Source organism: Typopeltis vanoorti, chromosome 13 (assembly GCF_054136105.1).
Source record: "Typopeltis vanoorti isolate ZY-2024b chromosome 13, IOZ_Tvanoo_1.0, whole genome shotgun sequence".
Classification (NCBI taxonomy): Eukaryota; Metazoa; Arthropoda; class Arachnida; order Uropygi; family Thelyphonidae; genus Typopeltis; species Typopeltis vanoorti.
Window position 1 is genome coordinate 104,168,530 of NC_143561.1, and position 19,465 is coordinate 104,187,994.

At 35.8% G+C, this 19,465-nt stretch overlaps 2 protein-coding genes across 7 annotated transcripts in view; both read left to right on the forward strand.

The window, feature by feature from the left end:
• Positions 1–19,465, forward strand: part of LOC150100430 (U6 snRNA-associated Sm-like protein LSm6) — a 126,291-nt gene that overhangs the window by 24,414 nt on the left and 82,412 nt on the right. The window contains exon 1 of one of the 5 annotated variants that reach the window (XM_090402811.1): positions 2,543–2,664. The exons of the other annotated variants lie outside the window; for them this stretch is intronic. The gene's annotated coding sequence lies outside the window, so the exon portion shown is untranslated. Of the gene's footprint in view, positions 1–2,542; positions 2,665–19,465 lie in introns of those variants that run through there. 5 annotated transcript variants of the gene reach the window in all.
• LOC150100431 (uncharacterized) overlaps positions 1–19,465 on the forward strand; it is a 46,193-nt gene that overhangs the window by 24,304 nt on the left and 2,424 nt on the right. The window lies entirely within an intron of this gene.

Sequence of the window (19,465 nt, forward strand, 5' to 3'; positions counted from 1 at the left end):
AGTGCTACTTTATGTGGATGCATGCTGCTAGTTTGTTCTTGATCTCTGGAAGAAGCATCTAGTACTGCTTATGAAGAAACATTAAGTAGTAGAATGAATGACATAATTATGTTTGTAATTCACAAATGGAAGATGTTCCTGAGTTAACATAATAAGCAAGATTTTCAGAAGAAAGTAAATGTTGATATCTTCAAATTTTGAAAGAAAATAATTAATTGAAAAATTTTCAAAAAACAAAACAAACAAACAAAAAAAGCACTTCATTGTTTTGGAGATACCTAAAGATGTTTATACATCTAACTTTAACAGTTTTTGAGTAAGGAAAAGTAATTCTTTATAAAAATTTACTATTTTTTGGATTATCATTACTATATTTTGATCAAAAGCATTTTTGGTCACATGTCAAACAAGAAAAAAAAAATTACATAGTTTTGCTAGTTAATGCAGGCTTAAAAATATATTTACCATAAATAGCACTGGATGGTAGACACTTATAAATGTCATGCTACTTGGATTATATATTATTTGAAGTTTAGCAGTGGCTCATATCTCAGAGAATCAAGCCTCAGCACTGGAAATTATTAAGAAAGGAGGAAAGAAAGAGATGGGATAAGAAAGATATCTGAGATTGTGTAATTCATGCTAACTTTAAAAAAGAGGGTATGAAGTGGGTTATACATTAACTAGGAGAAGGAATTGAAGTGAGAGGTTGAGGCAGAAGAAAATATAACAGTAAGAAGAGCAGATATTATATGTTTTTAAGGAGTTAAGTGACAATTAGGAGCAATAAGAAAGATCACATTCTTTTGTTTTGTATCACTAAAAATCTCAGAATGAATGGAGGGGATTCTTTTGGGATTGAGAGAGGGTGGAGGATATATTGTCTTATTTACATTAAAATTATTAGAGACAATGACCATGAAATTGGAAAAAGTCAAAAAGCAATTAGAGGCACTGAAGGACACGAAAGGGAAGAACAAAAAAGCACTGAATCAGGTAAGATATTGCAACAGCAAAAGGAGAAACAAAAATGCACTGAATCAGGTAAGATATTGCAACAGCAAAAGGAGAAACAAAAATGCACTGAATCAGGTAAAATATTGCATAATGATAACAGCAAAAGGAGAAACAAAAATGCACTGAATCAGGTAAAATATTGCATAATGATAACAGCAAAAGGAGAAACAAAAATGCACTGAATTGTTCTTTGTGATAATCAGATAGGTAAAACTGATTATCATATGGTGTGGTGATTCAATTACACAACACATAGTTGATGACCATATTACTACATCGAATTTTCTGAGTTCTAAAATCAAAAATTAAAAAAAAATGTGATTATGAAGCAGAAAAGAAAAGCGATGGAAGTTCTGGTAGAAACAAATGATTTGTTGGATTGATAAATATGGTATGAGAGAGGATATGAAAGGACTGCTGGAAGAAGTAAGAAAGTTAGAATAGTTAGTATATTGCCTAGATATGATATCATGGAATTAAGGAGGACTGTGATGGCAAACAGTTCGATGCATAGGCCATGTAGAAAGAATGGTTGCAAATTTTTGGATTTGTGCATTGAATATGTAAAACCTCAAAAGTTTGGTGTGGTACAGCTTAGTATTGACACTAAACACAGTATCTGGTGGGATGATGCTTGTCTTCTCCACAGAAACAGTTTTAAATATGAACGCTTTTTCAAAGAAAGTTGTGAAGCAGCCTAACCTGAATTGGAATGATTGTATCTCTCTCTCTCTCCCCCAAACGTTTGGGAGATTTTCATTTTATGTAAACATCAAATATAGTTTTAATATTATTATTAATGTATTCATTTCTAGCTCGCAGCAACCATTTTTAATTGGTAAACTGATTGTTGTATGTATCTTGTATTCCTGTTCTTTGATTTGCATGTTTCCACACGCTGATGCTGTGCTGTTATTCTCAGTACGAAATATCTGTACTTTTATTAAAGTTGATTACTGTGTTTATCACGTAATTTGTTGTTTACCAACTGTGTTGTGACATAGATTTTAAACCCACAAAGTAGGTGATACATTGGGAAAGTAAAATTTTTATGTAGTAGTAGTAGTAGATTTAAGTTGTATTTCTGGAGCCCTCCCTAGTATCTCTGGAGCGGTGTTAAGATTTTGGAGAAGCTAGTAAGCGATACACATACAAAAGTGGGTTGACAGAATGTATACAGGTAACCCTCATATAATGCAGTACTTATACAATGTGGTCTAGAATTGTAGTAACCCTTGTTGAACACGGTACTTATACAATGCGGTTTCGATATAACACCGTTTACAAACTGTAGTAACCCATTATCTTTTCATATATTTTTCAATGCGCGACTTAAAAATCAAATTTTAGCTTCATTTAAACCCACCCGCTGTAAACTGCCAAGGTAACAATTGAACAAGACTGAAGATACATTTGGTTTTGATCAGCACATGAGACTCAACCTTCCCGAACTTCTTCATAAGTGCTCCAATCTCTTCAATAATGAATTAATTGATGAGGAAATAGATTTAAATGAGGAGGAACTGATACAATTAATAGATGACGTCGAACCAAATGGTGGGGAAAGTTCTGCCGAAGATTCTGATTGTGATGAATCCGTTAAAGAATTCAGTTAAAAAAAATTAGCAGAAGGATTGGACTTGGCAAGTAAGTTATTTTATGGATAATGATCTCTCAATGAAGCGCTCCGGAAAATTCACGAGACAATTGGATATTTGTTTACTTTCATATTATGAACTTAATAAAAAATTGCAGCATAGTGGTAAGCAAGGTCTTATTACTGACTTCTTGATAACTAAACCAGTCAAAGTATGCAATGAGAATTATACAAATGATGTCCAAGAGATTTCAAGTGATGACGATGTCCGGCCACTCGTAAATAAAGAACATCTACGAAATGTTAGTTTTGAAGAGAGTGATGACGATTAAAATATGCACTTTACATATTTTATTTTGCCTAAAACATTTATGTATTATGTGCAATGAAGTTTACGTACAGTTTATAATTTTTTATAATTGTATACTATGTATTTGTTTCATAGTTTATGTTTTCCTAACTTACATTAATTACCTGAATTAAATAAAAATATTTTTTTGTTAGATGTCATTATTTATATAATCTTAAAAATACAACGATTTCGGAACCTAACCCTACTTTTTCTATGTGATCTGAGTCTCGCATAACGCGATTTATATAACGTGGCATTTTTGTGGAATCTAACATCCGCATTATACTAGGGTTACCTGTACTTTGCAATGAAGAGCATGGATATACTAAGGTAGGGTCATGACTCAATGTGATGGTTGAGTTACACAAGCAGGATGTATATACCATGATACTTCTGGATTTTACTAAAGCTTTTTGACTGAATACAATATATAACACTTTTGCATAATTTGGAGGATATAGGATTGGATTATATTATTATTATTGGATATTATTGGATTATGAATTACTAGTTTGGATAAGAGGATGGCTGAATGATAGGTATCAAAAAAAAGTTATCTATGGACATGTAAGTCTCCAAGATTTAAGGTGACCAGTTGTGTACCCAGAGATCAGTCTTTGGACTGTTGTTATTTGATCTTTACATTAATGATATTGGGAAGGATTTGAGCAGACATACAGGCTATTTGCTGATGATGCAAAGATAAATGGAGTAATCAGGAATGCAACTGACATGAAATTATTATTATTATTACGTAACACCTCCAGTCAGTCATTGACTCATCGAGGGAGGGCACTCTACAACTCTGTCTGTACTGATCAATCCACCAACTACCATCATCATCTATACCTACCTGTGCCATCTACCACACATCATCATCATCACTAGTATTTTCACAGACAATCGCAAATATCCATGCCCAAGGCAGGATTCGAACCCGCAGCCTTTTGGATGGAGAGCAGATACACTGACAACTCAGCCAACCAGGCTGGCAAATACTTGCATAATGATTTGAATAAGTTGGAATTGTGGGCATTTGAAAATGGCTGTCACTTCAGTATTAGTAAATGTGAAGTAATGCACTTTGGTGTAATGAGATATCCAGTTGCATATTAAATTGATTGGATTATGCTAGAAGAAACTGACCATGCAGGAACCTTGGAATTTTAGTAGCTAGGAAGTTGAAGTTCAGGGCTATATAGCAAAGATTGTGAATACAATAAATTAATGCATAACATTAGACATATCCGCAAGGAGATGTGTTTTGCATTATAGGAGATACTGAGACAGGAGTGTTGGTAGCTTGCTCCACCTTTGCAATGAGTGGTGTTCTACCACCTTACCCCAGTCCTGAAGATACTTTCAGGCGCAAACTTTGTTTGCTCACACTTGGATAAAGGATTAAACTAAATTTATTATACTCTAACCAAGTGAAAAATAAACTTTCAACATTGTGAATACAACTCAGAGGACAATTGTACATTGATAGGTAAATTGACTGCCTTATTCATGGCTTTGTACAAGCTCATCTGGATTACTGTATACAGATTTGGTTTCCTGGCTCTGAGGTGATGTACAGAGAGGGAGAGAGTGCAAAGGAGATTATTATTATTATTATTATTATTATTTGACACCTCCAGGGAGTCCAAAGACTCATCTAGGGAGAGTGTGCCAACAGCATCGAACGATTGGTCTCCTTCCAACTACTAACCGTGCTCAAACTTACTTAACTGAGCCATTAGTAGCAGAGGCTCTACCAATCGACCAACTATTACGAAGAAAGATTGAGAAATGTTTATGACAGACACTAACAAATAGGAGAAAGAGGGTGATAGATTTAAGTATCTAGATGGAAACAGATGGCATAACGATAAAATTATAAAGTAACGATGGAATGACATTTATCCTTCCTTTTAGTGTTGCACGGTGATCAGCATTCATTTTAGAAATTATGGACTTGACAACTGTGTTATAAATAACTTTTAATTTCCCAATGTTTCAACCTTCATATTAAGGTTATTATCTGGAGTATATACAAGTACAAGCTGAGCTACATTTCCAACAGTAAGTTAAAGAAACAATGATTTGATCACTGGTTATTCTACTGTCATGAAATCTAGCTAAAAAAAAAAAAAAAAAAAATTAAATTACAAATTAATTAATTATTTAGAAACTACATCAAAGCTAAATTCCATTTAAGATAACATGAGAGAAACATTCTTTCTTATAGTTTTCTTACAATAATAATGATGTCCTATTTTTAACATTACAATTGTTATATTAGATTTAGGATTCTGGATTATCTACAGTCCTGTTTATAGTTCAACTCTTAGGGAGAAAGGTTCTTCAGGTAGAATATGTGCTTTCCATATGCTTAGGATTTTTAGACCATCATTATTGTTCAGATTGGGATGGTTGATAAGAATCTCACAGGCTTCCTTAAATTTGCTTTCATACCATTTTTGGTATGAAAGCAAATTTAAGTGTAAATAAATAACTGTGATGTAAATAACTGGTGCTTTTCCAGTCAATTCTATGTAAAGTGTTCAGGGCATGATCAGAAAGGCCAGCTTCACCATAGTTATTATATTTAATGTGTCATTTATGTTCCTTTTGTCTGATAAGAATTGAGCATCCTGTTTCCCCCTATATATGGTAGATTACAGGTGCAATAAATACAATATACTCCAGGATGGACCAGCAGAGGGAGTGGGTCTTTGAATGAGTTGAGTAAGCTTTTTAATTTTGCAGGAGGTTTCAAGGTGGCTTTCAGGTTGTATTTCTGTAGTATTCTATTTATTTCATCTGATGTCCCTTTAATGTAAAGAATGGTTATAGTTTTATTGTAGTCTGGTTTATCTTTGTTTTTTATTGAGGTCTTGTAGAGAATTTTGTTAATAGTGTTTTGGCTGTAACCATTTTTTAGAAAAGTACTGCTGATAACTTTAAATTAGTCTTTCAGCACTTGTTCATTGGAGCAGATCTCTTCAAAGCCCTGTTTTTTAGAGTATTAATGACACCTAGTTTTTGTGTTGGGTGGTGGTAGGAGTTTATATGTATATATTGGCCAGTATGTCTCGATTTCCTGTAAACAGTGAAGGAAAGACTGCCAAAAAGAAGACGTGTGACAAGTGTATCTAGAAACGGAAGTGTGTTCTGTTTTTTATTTTCAGTAGTGAACTGTTTGTGTTGTTTGTCTAGGTGGCTAAGGAAAGCATCTGGCGGTCATGAGGTCAAATCACAAAAACATCGTCAATGTGTGTCTAAGCCAGACTTTGGGTTTTAAAACAAGGAATCTAGAGTATGTTGCTCAAAATGTTCCATATAAACATAATCAAAAACATTACATTAGAAAAAGATGATTAATTAGTCAGTTTTGATGTCTCTGCCCTCTTTACGAATATCCCAATCAGTGACACAATCCTTCTTCTAGAGAACAAGCTTACTGTGGGAAATGTTACTCAGCTTGTCCTTGTATGTTTGTATATACTCCAGACGATGACCTTAATATGAAGTTCGAAACATTGGGGAAATTAAAATAGTTATTTATAACACGGTTGTAAAGTCCATAATTTCTAAAATGAATGCTGATCACCGTGCAACACTAAAAGAAAGGATTCTGATAATTCATGGAGATTCAACCCATAAGCGATGCATTCAATATGGTAAGTTGAAGATTCAAGTTTTTGGTTTGATCAATCAAGTGGTATTTTTAAAACGTAGGGACAGCAATATCTGAATTGCATCAAACTAAAGAGAAAATTTACCTCAACAAAGGAGCAACGAATATACCACCCCATGGAGAAAACGTTACTCAGAGAACAGATCAAGGCTATGAGAAAAAAACTTGGCCGTTACTCAAAACCAGGTACGAAATGTAAAATCCGAACTTTCAAGTTACTTTAACGCAAATATTTGGATTATCTTCGAAAAGATTAAGGACAACACGGTGAACCATACCCTTCGAACTAAGAAAGAAAATCTTATATCCAAATTTCATAGACTAAAAGATCGACAAAACCAACGGACATATTCGAAGTTCTTCACAGTGAACGTTAACAACCAACCAGAAGCAAGAAACAACAGGAGCCACCAATCGCCTGCAGGTAACAGTAACGTAGTTAACCTATCCAATCATGCCTTAAACAAAGATGAACTCTCGCTACTAAATTTTGCAGAAGCACCCAAATCGATGAACAGACTGGATTTTATTTGTAATATTGAAAGAGGCTTAAGATTCATCCCAAATAACATAGATAAAATACGTTTGGAAACTGCATACATTTTAAATATAAATCATAAAATAATAATAAGCAACTTAATGAAACACAAATTAACAGTGGTGAAATCATTAAAATCAAATTCAAACATCGTAAGAAATAGAGCAGATGAACGAAGTGCCACCGTTATTCTAAACCGAACCACTTATTTAGAAAAATGAATCTGCTAGTCTCAGACAATAGTACATACCAACTTGTTAACTACGACCCAACCAATAGAATAAAAAAGAAAACAGAGACACTACTTAAATCAATTACTACATGGCTCAAAGATACAGTAAAAAAATTACTTCCACACTACGCTCGTTCCCCGAGAATTTACTATCTACCAATGATGCACAAACAAAACATACCACTCCAGCCAATAGTCGAAGGTATAGACAGCCCGAATTATCACCTAGCCAAGAAATTAGCGGCAACACTCAAGGAGTTGGTAGGTCATTCCCCCTCCTGTATCAGAAACGCACAACACTTCATAAACATAATCAAAGACATTACATTAGAAAAAGATAATTTATTAGTCAGCTTTGACGTCTCTGCCCTCTTTACGAATGTCCCAATCAATGACATAATCCTTCTTTTACAGAAAATTCCCTCCAGATATCACGGCATTCTTTGTGCATGTATTACATTCTGGTTATTTTGTATGGCAAAATGCTTTCTACCTACAAAAAGAAGGCACAGCCATGGGCTCACCATTATCCCCACCTATTAACTTTTATGTGGAACATTGTGAGCAACATGCTCTAGATTCCTCTCCTTTAAAACCTGAAGTCTGGCTTAGATACGTTGACGATGTTTTCACAATCTGGCCGCTAGACACTTACCTAAACAAACAACACAAATGCATACAGTTTACAATTGAGATTGAAAAACAGAACACACTGCAGTTTCTAGATACACTTGTCACAAGTCTTCCTTCTGGCAGTCTTTCTTTCACTGTTTACCGGAAACCAACACATACTTGCTAATATATACACATAAACTCCTACCACCACCCAACACAAAAACTAGGTGTCATTAATACTCTAAAAAACAGGGCTTTGAAGATCTGCTCCAATGAATAAGTGCTGAAAGATACAAATTTAAAGTTATCAGCAATACTTTTCTAAAAAATTGTTATAGCCAAAACACTATTAAGAAAATTCTCTACAAGACCTCAATAAAAAACAAAGACTATAATAAAACTATAACCATTCCTTACATTAAAGGGACATCAGATAAAATAAATAGAATACTACAGAAATACAATCTGAAAGCCACCTTGAAACCTCCTGCAAAATTAAAAAGCTTACTCAACTCATTCAAAGGCCCACTCCCTCCGCTGGTCCATCCTTGAGTATACTGTATTTATTGCACCTGTAATCTACCATATATAGGGGAAACAAGACGTACAATTCCTATCAGACAAAATGATAGGAATTATCATTTTGTCTGATAGGAATCGATCACTATGTGATCAATTCCTATCAGAAATATAATAACTATAGTGAATATAATAACTATGGTGAAGCTGGCCTTTCTGATCATGCCCTGAACACTTTACATAGAATTGAATGGAAAGCACCAGTTGTTTACATCACACCAAAACATGGTATGAACTCAAATTTAAGGAAGCCTGTGAGATTCTTATCAATCAGCCCAATTTGAACAATAATGATGGTCTAAAAATCCCAAGCATATGGAAGGCACATATTCTACCTTCAGAACCTTTCTCCCTAAGAGTTGAACTATAAACAGGACTGTAGATACATATTTATGAATTTAGGGACACAAAGCACACGTGTTGAAAAGATTATTTTATTAAAAGATTATTAAACCCCCGACAAAATTAAGACACCTACTCAGTTCGTCCAAGGATCCCCTGCCACACTTAGCCCACCCAGGGGTTGACAAAATAGATTGCACATGTAACATACCATACATAGGGGAAACAGGGCGAACCATCCCAATCAGAAAAGATGAACACAAATGTCACATAAAATACCTCCATTTTGGAAAAACTGGCCTTTCTGACCACGCACTCCAAACACACCACAGAATTTACTGGAAAAGGTATCAAGGCCCTACACCGCACTAAAACCTGGTTCAAGCGAAAATTCAAGGAAGCATGTGAAATGCTCAAACATGATCCGAATCTGAATAAAAATGATGGTCTAACAATTCCAAGAATGTGGAGGACCCATCTACCACCCTCATAGCAACCACGAAGAAAAATCTCAATACAAGAAAACTTAGTGAAGCGTTTTTTTTTCCTGAACATTCAATAGCAACCTGTACTGTACAAATCCAGAAGATAATTGTAATATAACAATATAAACTGTATAATTCCAGAAGAATCCTAGTACATGAGGACTTTAGCAGAGTTTATTGTAGTTTTTATTTTATTTTTGTTTATTTTATTTAATTAATTACATTTTTTTTTTTTCCCACTAGAGGACAGGCTAAGAAAAAAGATTAGTTAACAACGTATATGTAATTTACTTGTATAGAGTGCAACAGCATGTAGCTTGTTCTTATACACATGTATCCTTCTGATGATGACCTCAATACAGGGGTCGAAACGTAAAGTTATTATTTTATTATTAATCAGTAAAATAATCTTTTCAACACGTGTTTTGTGTCCTTAAATTCATAAATATGAATGCTGATCATCGTGTAACCTTAAAAGAAAGGACTGTAGATAATCCAGAATTCTAAATCCAATATAACATTTGTAATGTTAAAAATAGGACAGCATTGTTATTGTAAGAAAACTATCTATAAGAAAGAATGTTTCTCTCATGTTATCGTAAATGTAATTTAGCTTTGATGTAGTTTCTAAATAATTAATTAATTTGTAATTTTATCTGTATTTTTTATTTTTATAGCTAGATTTCATTAGAATTAAACCGGTAATCAAATCATTGTTTCTTTAGCTTACTGTGGAAATGTAACTCAGCTTGTCCTTGTATATTTGTATATACTCCAGATGATGACCTTAATATGAAGGTCGAAACGTCGGGAAATTAATATAGTTATTAATAACACTGTTGTAAAGTCCATAATTTCTAAAATGAATGACATTTATGTTAGGGAAAAAAATTATTTAATATTTGTAGAATTTTCAGCTAGGTTTCCTAGCCATTGTGCAATACTGTACAGTTGACAAGATAAACACAAGGTCAAAATTTAATATTGCATACCATATATTTTCACATGCTTGTTAAGTGTTCTTATTGTGTTTCTCTATTCAGCTATATTGACAATGGCTAGGAAACCTAGCTGAAAATTCTACAAATGTTAAATAATTTTTCCTTATATATTATTCAATTACTTTATAATTTCATCATTAATAAAGAATGATGATATGATAGAGATCTACAAATTTTTGCAACGATCGTTCAAAATACCAGTAGATGGAATTTTTCATTTTATGGAGAGTGGGGAGAGGATGGGAGTGCATCCATCTACATTGAGGATTATTACTATCTTTCTTGACAGTAAGAAGGAGAACTAGATTTTTCTCTTGTAGAGCAATAACTGGAATGGCTTGTCTTTGGTGGTTGTGAGTGCAGATACTGTGAATGAATTTAAAATATGGCATGGTGTGAGTGATGTATGTCTCGATGAGGGACCCTAACTACCTAGAGGCCTCTTGTAATGATAATGAGTTCAGAACTATTATCAAAAACAAAACTGCGTAATACAAAAAAAAAAAAAAAGATTTTGAAGAGTTAGTTGTCCATTGCTGTCTATCATTCTTATGAACACGCACAATTTTTATTTGTAACTGATTAACTAGTTTTCCAGTTCCTGTGAGGAATTCCTGACAGTTTTGGCAGGAATTTCTCACAGGGACTGGAAACTCGCATCTCGCACTTTTTTAATGTTGTCATCAGTAACTGCTGTGCTTGGGCTGTCTGGATGATCATCATCTTTCACGCTTTCTCTGCCTTCCAAAAATCGTTTGTGCCATTCAAAAATGCGTGCATAATGAAAAACTGAGTTTTTCATTCATACCTACATTTAAAAAAGTCCATGTAAGGATTTCTTTTGAAAGTTTTTTCACTTGATTTTACTATAAATTAAAGATGCCAAAAAATTATATATATTCGTAGTTTCATCCTTTATCCAAGTGTAAGCAAACAAAGTTTGCATGTGAAGAAATTTCACAACTGGGCTACTTGTATATGCAGTTGTGAAGTTACTTCATGCACAAACTTTGTTTGCTTACACTTGGATAAAGGACGAAACCAAAAATATAATTTATTGGCATTTTTAATTTATAGTATAACCAAGTGAAAAAAACTTGCAACATCTCTCTAATCCAGAGTATTTTAGTAATAAGGTGTGAGACCTTTTGACTACTTGTAAATAGAAAATATGACCTCTTCATTCAAGCTTGGTATCTCTTCTGGATCTGGCTCCCACATGAGATCTCAATAAAGGTCTGTTGCAGGCCAGTTACACATGTGTAGACCTTCTATGGTATTATCTGCGTTTTTATCATCCCCTGAGTGGAGTAAATCATTATAAAGGTCCACAAGCTGAGATTGTTCCTGAATACTACAACATTCTGGCATTGACATTCTTTCCATTAAAAAAAGGTAAAATTTGGTATAAAGAAAACTTGAACTTCTTTCGTTCAAGTTTTCTTTATACCAAACTTCCAGAGTTGGGTACTGACAACAACACCTTGTTTCATAACTTATTGAAGTTCCAAGGATATCCTAACAGGAGGGATCTTGCTTAGAACAGTGCTTCCCAAACTTCTGGCTGTCATGCCCCCCCCCCCTCGAAAAAAATGGTAATAGAGAGATATATTATTATAATATTTATTATATTTATATTCAATACAAAACATACATAGCAAATATTGCAAAAATCAAATGCATATATTACATTTTTTGCCTCTTACCGTTTGGTTCTGAAAACGATGCGGGCTCTTCTGGTAAAATATGAAATACTGTCCTTTTTTTTTGAGTCTGTTTCTTCTTCTGATTGTTTGCGGGATTTTTTTTATTTTTTATCAGCCACTTATCCATCTCAGGGTTAAATTTTTTAACGTAGAATAGATCAAATAATATCGCCACTTACCGATACTGGCACACCACAGACTGATAACATGAAATCAGTGAATATTACCTGAATAAGGGAATCCCCAGACCAGGAACATTTTTCTCTTTTGTGACTTTTCTCCCTTTACGGTAATTAAGCCTAATGCGAAACAGACAGCAAAGGCAGGTTATTAAAACGTGCATATGATTGGTGCGGTATTAACAAAAGATCGTGCAACCGAAAGATAAAAGCATAGCTGACAATTGAGTTGAAATGCTAACTCTCTTCAACTGAATTCCATATGTGAAACTGCCATAACATTCATTATATATATATATTACTTAGTTTTAACACTTTTACGAATTTTAACACGTTTGGTTGAATTTTATTGCTGCCTTGGGAAATCGAACTCACACACATCTAATTAATAACAATAGTTTTTAGTTAGAAACTGTGTTTGCCCATGCAACATATGGTTTTGTTTCAGTCTATACAGCATAGTTTCTGTATGAGGAGACATGTGATTCATTAAGTAGTGTGTTTTTATCCCAGTTGTCTCTAATTGCACTATTTGTTGAGAAATATATTACACAGACTCCTCATACCTTATTCACTGGCATAATAAAAGTACTTATTTTTATTGCCTCTGCAGTATAGTGGCTGTTAGGGAGGGCATGTTGTTTACCACTGCAAGCGAGTTACTATCTCCCCACATGAACTTGTTTAAGCTTTTTTTCATGTGTGAAGTGTATGCGAAACTTTTATTGGTAACAGAAAACTAGCTCGGATGACAGTGGTAATATAAAACGAGTTTTGATATGTATATAAAGTCAATATCAACAGTCCCTGATTACAAACGCATGATGAAAGGGACAAGAAGATTTGGAGCTTCCCTGGAGAGCATTCGAAGTAAATACAATTAACCACTGCTTTGAAATGAAACATATGAATTAGCAATATTTACTAATATTCATTAAGCACCAAAATATGCAGGAAGCAAAGTTTGTGAACCAACACCAATGTGTGAATTTTTCCATTAAAATATAAAAAATAACAAAAAAGAAATAAAAAATAAAATAATAAGTTAAATACATTTCTTTTAAAATAAAAAAAATCTACTTAGTCTTAAAACATTTTAAATTTGTTTTCATTATTTCATGCACCCCCCCTCCCTCAACAAAACCTATGGCCCCCAAGGGGGCTGTGGCCCACAGTTTGGGAAGTGCTATCTTAGAGAATTGTGTTGCTTAGTCAATACCATGAAATGGAGGTACTTTAACATCAGAGATCAAATCTGCAACATCTGTTACCGATTGGAAACGGTAGAACATGCATTCTCTATCTGCCATCTTGCCTTGTGTATTTGGAACAGATTATGCAATATGTTGGGCATTCCATTACTTACAATAGAACGGGTCCTTTTTTTTTGCAGTACCCACCTCCTGTCAGCAATGGGAAGAGAATTTTGATTTTTATAATTAATGAATTAAAATGCCATTTATGGAAAGTTAGGAAGAAACATGGATTTCCAGCAATATGACATACAAATGCTTTATAATATTGTATTGTGTAGATTTTATTGTTCAGTCAGGATGATTTTTGTATTTAGAAAGAAGCATTCTAGGAGATATCAAATTTTTGGCTAGGTGGTATAGACCACCCACACTATGCAATATTCACCAGGGGGGAGATAAAATTCTCTCTATTTTTACTATAAGAGGTTTTTTAAATGGTTCCATCCTCTTAGTTCAGTATGGTCCTATGGTCAATTGCAGGGATGACTGGAGAGCTGAGAAGGCCAGTTAACTCAGATAAGGCTAACCATCTGTGTCTCAGTCATCTTTGTGCTTTAGTTTCAATTTGTCTTCTGGTTATTCATCTGCATGAGACTTGAGAAAAAGGAAAACTGATAGTGTTTGGCTATGTGATGATATAAAAGAGCTAAGGCCTTTTTCTCTATCTCTCATACTATCTATCTGTCTTTTCTTTCTCCTAATACTATCAGGTGCTCTTGCATCCCTGTACTAACTACTCTAGACCTATGATGAACACCTGTTTACTTTTTCACCTCAATAAAGGTCGAAACCTGTCTGTGTTTTGACCATCCTATAATGCATAGCATTGCACATGTCTGTAAGGATATGTGCCTTGCATTATGGGATATAAGGCAATTGATGTGAAGTCATTAGCCTCTGTATACAAATAGCCTAGTCATGAAGTTACTTCACATGCAAACTTTGTTTGCTTACACTTGAATAAAGGATGAAATCAAGGATATAATTTCTTGGCATTTTTAATTTATAAGGATTCTTCTCATCATGACAAGAATCATGCTCATGAAGGAAGAAAGATCACTTCTGGCCTATGATCCCCCATAATATTAATAATTACTCAACCTGTACTCATTGTACTAATCTGCTGATGCATGTCTTTTACATCATCCCTTGCCCCCCCCTCCGGTCTATAACAACAACCGATTTTGTATTTTGTCCTATTTGTCAATCTCATACTAGATTGTTTGAAAAGAACTGCCATCTGTCTGACTGACTCCTATTCTTGTTGGCTGTATTTCATTTGCTTGCATCAGCAGTACTCTGTCTCCATCACATTCTACCCATGTAACTATGTCATCCGCTGTTATCCAAGTCTCACTAATGACTATAACTTTTGGCAAGGCTACACTCACCAGTGCCAAAAACTCCTCTCATAAACTGGAAAGATTTATACACTTACTGAGAGATAATTACTTGAGGCACCATGCAATAGAGGGACTAATAGAGAATGTTGGATCTAGTTATAGAATCAGAAAACTTGTTCATAACTAATGTGGCTACATTGCCTTCAGTTCAGGAGAGTGATCATATGGCCTTGGATTCAGAGGTAGTGAAATGTGGAATTTTTAGTTAAGGAGGAGTATGTGGAACTACACAGCAGGTGATTATGACAAGCTGAGGAGACAGCCTGAGAAGCATTGCCATGGCATAAAAATCTGTAAGGGAAAGATGTTCACAATGCATGTGTTCGGGGCCAGAGTAATGCAAGAATAATAGGAATCCCTTTTTGGATGTCCATGGGTCACACTGAAATGACAAACATGGCAGCAGGTCGAGGGATATTTGGAATAAGCAATAATAAGCAATATCAGACTGTATACTCAAGGTCAAGAGAGTTAATTAAGTAGAAGATAGATGAATGAATACTATTGTTAAGAGCTGCAAAAAAAAAGAAAATATTATGGAGGGAATATAAGGAGAAAAGTGACTAGCAAGCTCATGAACAGCACAAGGATCATACAAGAAAGGTGACCAGTATAATAAGGAAGACAAAATCAGATTATGAGAAGAAATTAACTGAGCAGGCCAAAGAAAATCCCAAAGACTTCTTTCATTATGTGACAAGGAAGTGGAAAAATGACTGTGGAAGTTACCTTTAATGAGTGCTGATGGAAGAGAGGTGACAGAGGCAGATGAATTAGTTGAGCTACTGAGTGATCACTTTGCAATGATATATCATCCAAGTGAAGATATTGCTATGGAGACATAGAGGCGACAAGGACTGATCAGAGAACAGAGGTTAATGATTTGGATATGACTTGAGGAAATTGCAGAATCTCAATGCAAATATAGCTATGGAATATCAGGTGGGATATCAGAATGCATTTTATGAGAATATGCAAAGGGAACTGGTGATGTCTTTGACTGGGCTGTTTAAGTCTTGGATCTAGTAAAGTCCCAAGAGAATGGAAGGAGGGAAAATTATAGACCATTCAGTATCTCCGGAGTGGTGGTAAAAGTATTGGAAAAGTTAGTCAAAAAGAGAATTCAGGAATGGGTGTATAAGAATGGGCCAGCTTGATTGGCTGTGGTTAGCATATCTGCTCTCCAACCAACAGTTCACAGAGACCTGAAGTGGCTACAGGCATGTTTAGTCACTAGAGCAAGAGTTCCGGTTTCTGTCCCTCCCCTTACTCTTCCCACATGCAGTGAAAGTGATACCCTCAATGACATACCAAACCATAGGGGACCCAGATTCTCCCCATTTGAAGGTACAACAGTAAAGTGGTTCTGCAGGCTGGCTGCTGGTTAATACACAATACCAAACCAGTTAGTAACAAATCTGGAAGCTTCCCAATCAGCTAGCATCAAGTCCTGCAACCATGTATTTTGCCAGTTCATGGCTGGAGGGAAACCAAATACGTGGGCTGCAGGGGGGAACTGTTGAGGCCATGTATGGACAGGAAACTGAGTTCCCTCTGTGTGGGCAGTGTTTGTAAGTCCACCACCTCTCACCGCATACCCTACTTCCTTTTTTATCTCTTCCTCACTAAATGCAATGCACCACAATCCACAGGAATACAATTTTATTACAGATCTCAAAATTCCTCCCACAAAAAAAAAAAAAAAAAAAAAAAAGTTTCCACATCCACTTCACCAACATCTGTGGCCTAAACAGCGATATAAATAATGTGCACCACCACCGAAATTCATCTAAACCAGAATTCCTATTCCTTTCAGAAACCCAACTGGCAACCTCAGCAGCCACTGTCCATCTCAACTGCCCAAACTACATGTTACACAGTTCTTTTCGCTACAAGGGCAGCACTTGTGCTGTCATCAGAACCAACATGCCATGCCAGAGATTGCAAATCCCTGAATCCCCACTGTTTGATCTACTTTGGCTCAAATTTCAAACTTCAGATTGTGGACTTCAATGTCCACAATTCATATTTGCTCCCCTTTGCAATGACCTATCTCAGATTATCAATCTTCTTACCAGAATACCTGACATCCCTCTCCAATTTGCCAACAAACTTGACTTCTTCTTAACAAGCTGTCCTTCCATGTTTACTGTGGTTGTCGGTTCTCCTATTGGTAACTTGGATCACAACCTCATACGAGTCTCTTTTGCCACAGAACAGCCTTCACTCACCAGTTCAGTCTTGTGTACTTTGCCAACTGGGACGACCTCCGTGACTTCTATTCCTCCTTCCCATGATCTGACTACTGCTTCAGTTCTGATCCAAACACCTACTCAGACCAATCCTCACAGAAATGAAGGCTTTCATATCTTATTCCACTCCAAATTCTCAGCCACTGAAATGATCTCAGCCACTGAAAAAATTCTGCAAAAGAAAAAAAATACTCTGTGCTTATGATGAATGGCTGAAGAACAAAACTCTAGCTGCCTATACTGCAGCCTGCAATAGTTGTAAAAGAATTATCTCCAAGACTTTGAAAGTGCCAAATGCTGCAAATTCACCTACTGCCCAAGTGGCAGTCACTCCTGGTCCCTTGGCAAGACCATTGGATGCAACTTCTGCCCAACCAAGTTTCCACCATTCTCACATCTGGATGGTATTGTAGTTACCTCACCTAAAGACAAGACCAACTTACTGGCATCACTCTTTTCTTCCATTTCCTGCATTGATGACCTGGGCAAAGTTCTCTCCACTCCACCAAGAATGACTCCCTTCATGTCTCCCATAGTCTTCTGACAATAAGAAATCTGAAGAATTCTTAATAACCTGAACACAAGACATCTGGTCCTGATGGTATCCCACCTATTGTGTTAAAAAAATTGTGCCCCAGAACTAACACATATCCCGTATTGCCTCTTCAGTCTATCCTGTTCAACTGGCATCTATCCTAGAACATGGAAACAAGGTCACATCCAGAAAGGTGATAAAAGTCAACCAACAAACTACCATCCACTTCTGTTCTCTCTAAAATATGGAGGTCATCAACTAACTCTTGAACCATCAAGAGACATACCAACTAATCAGTGACCAGCAGTATGGAATCCATAGATGAGGTAACTACAGTACCATCCAGATGTGAGAATGGTGGAATGCTGAGCTTCTTGCATTCATTCACCACCCACCTCTGGACTCAAGCCATGGAGAAATTTGGAGAAACTCATATGGTGGTTCTCAACATTTGAAAGGCACAGGGACCTACTTAACAAACTGCCATCCTATGGCTTGTTTTCCACACTCTGCAACTGGATTGCCAACTTTCTCACTGGTCACTCACTACTTGCCATGGTGGACATTTTAACCTTCTAAGAATTCTCCACCAGTGTGGGAATATCCCAGGGGTCTCTTCTTTTATCCACTCTCTCTTCCTCTTGTATTTAAATGACCTGCTCTTACAGACTTCCATCCCCTCCTATCAGTAACTTTGCCAATGACAGTACACTCCATTCCTCCTTTTCATTTGACAAACCTTGTAGTGTTCAAGTATTAGAATCCTCAAGATCTACCATAACCAGTGACCTGAACTCTGATCTCCTAGTTATATCTCAGTGGGACCAAGACAACCTTGTAAACTTCAATGCAACTAAAACTCAGTCATGTCTGATTTCTTGCAAGGAGGAGCTCACATCCCTCTCCCTTACCCTCAGTAATGCTGGGATACCCAAACATGATCAGATTTCTCTACTCGGACTGACCTGCACCTTCGTTCTTTCCTGGCACAACCACATTTCAACTATAGCTTCTACGGCTGCCAAAAAACTTGGTGTACTTTTTTGCACAAGGCATTACTTCACACCTTCATGGCTGCTAACTCTATACAAAGCCCAAATCCGTCCAGCCATGGATTGTTGCTCTCATATTTGACTGGAGCACCAAAATCCTCTCTAAGATTGCTCAATTCTATCCAGAAGAGGGCATTCCAGCTAATTAATGATCCCTCTCTCACATATCTACTTCAATCCCTCTCACAGATGTTCAGATTCTGCCTTGTGTCTCTTCAACAGACACTTTCATAGTTTAACACCGAACCTATTTCACTGTCGCTCTTTTTATTCCATCTATTTCTGTCCTTTGGGACAGTCTCCCCTACTCTGCCTTCTCCAGAGATTACAATCCTCAGCTGTTCAAGCAAAATGTGAACAGATTCCTCCTTTCTTCTATTTCTCTTGCCCACACATGGCACTATGTGTTATTGGTCTTGCGGCCTTTCATGTGTGGATCAGATATTACTATCCACTATCAGATATTAAAAAAAAAGGAGAGAAAGGTGGATAAGCTAATAATTAATCAGAATGGTGTAGATTGCTTGCAGGATGATTTAGTTAGGTTGACAGTATAGGCAAAACATAATGAATATCAATATCATGTGGAATAGTGGAATATTATGTATTTTGAGATAAAAAGATTAAAAGCTATGTACCACA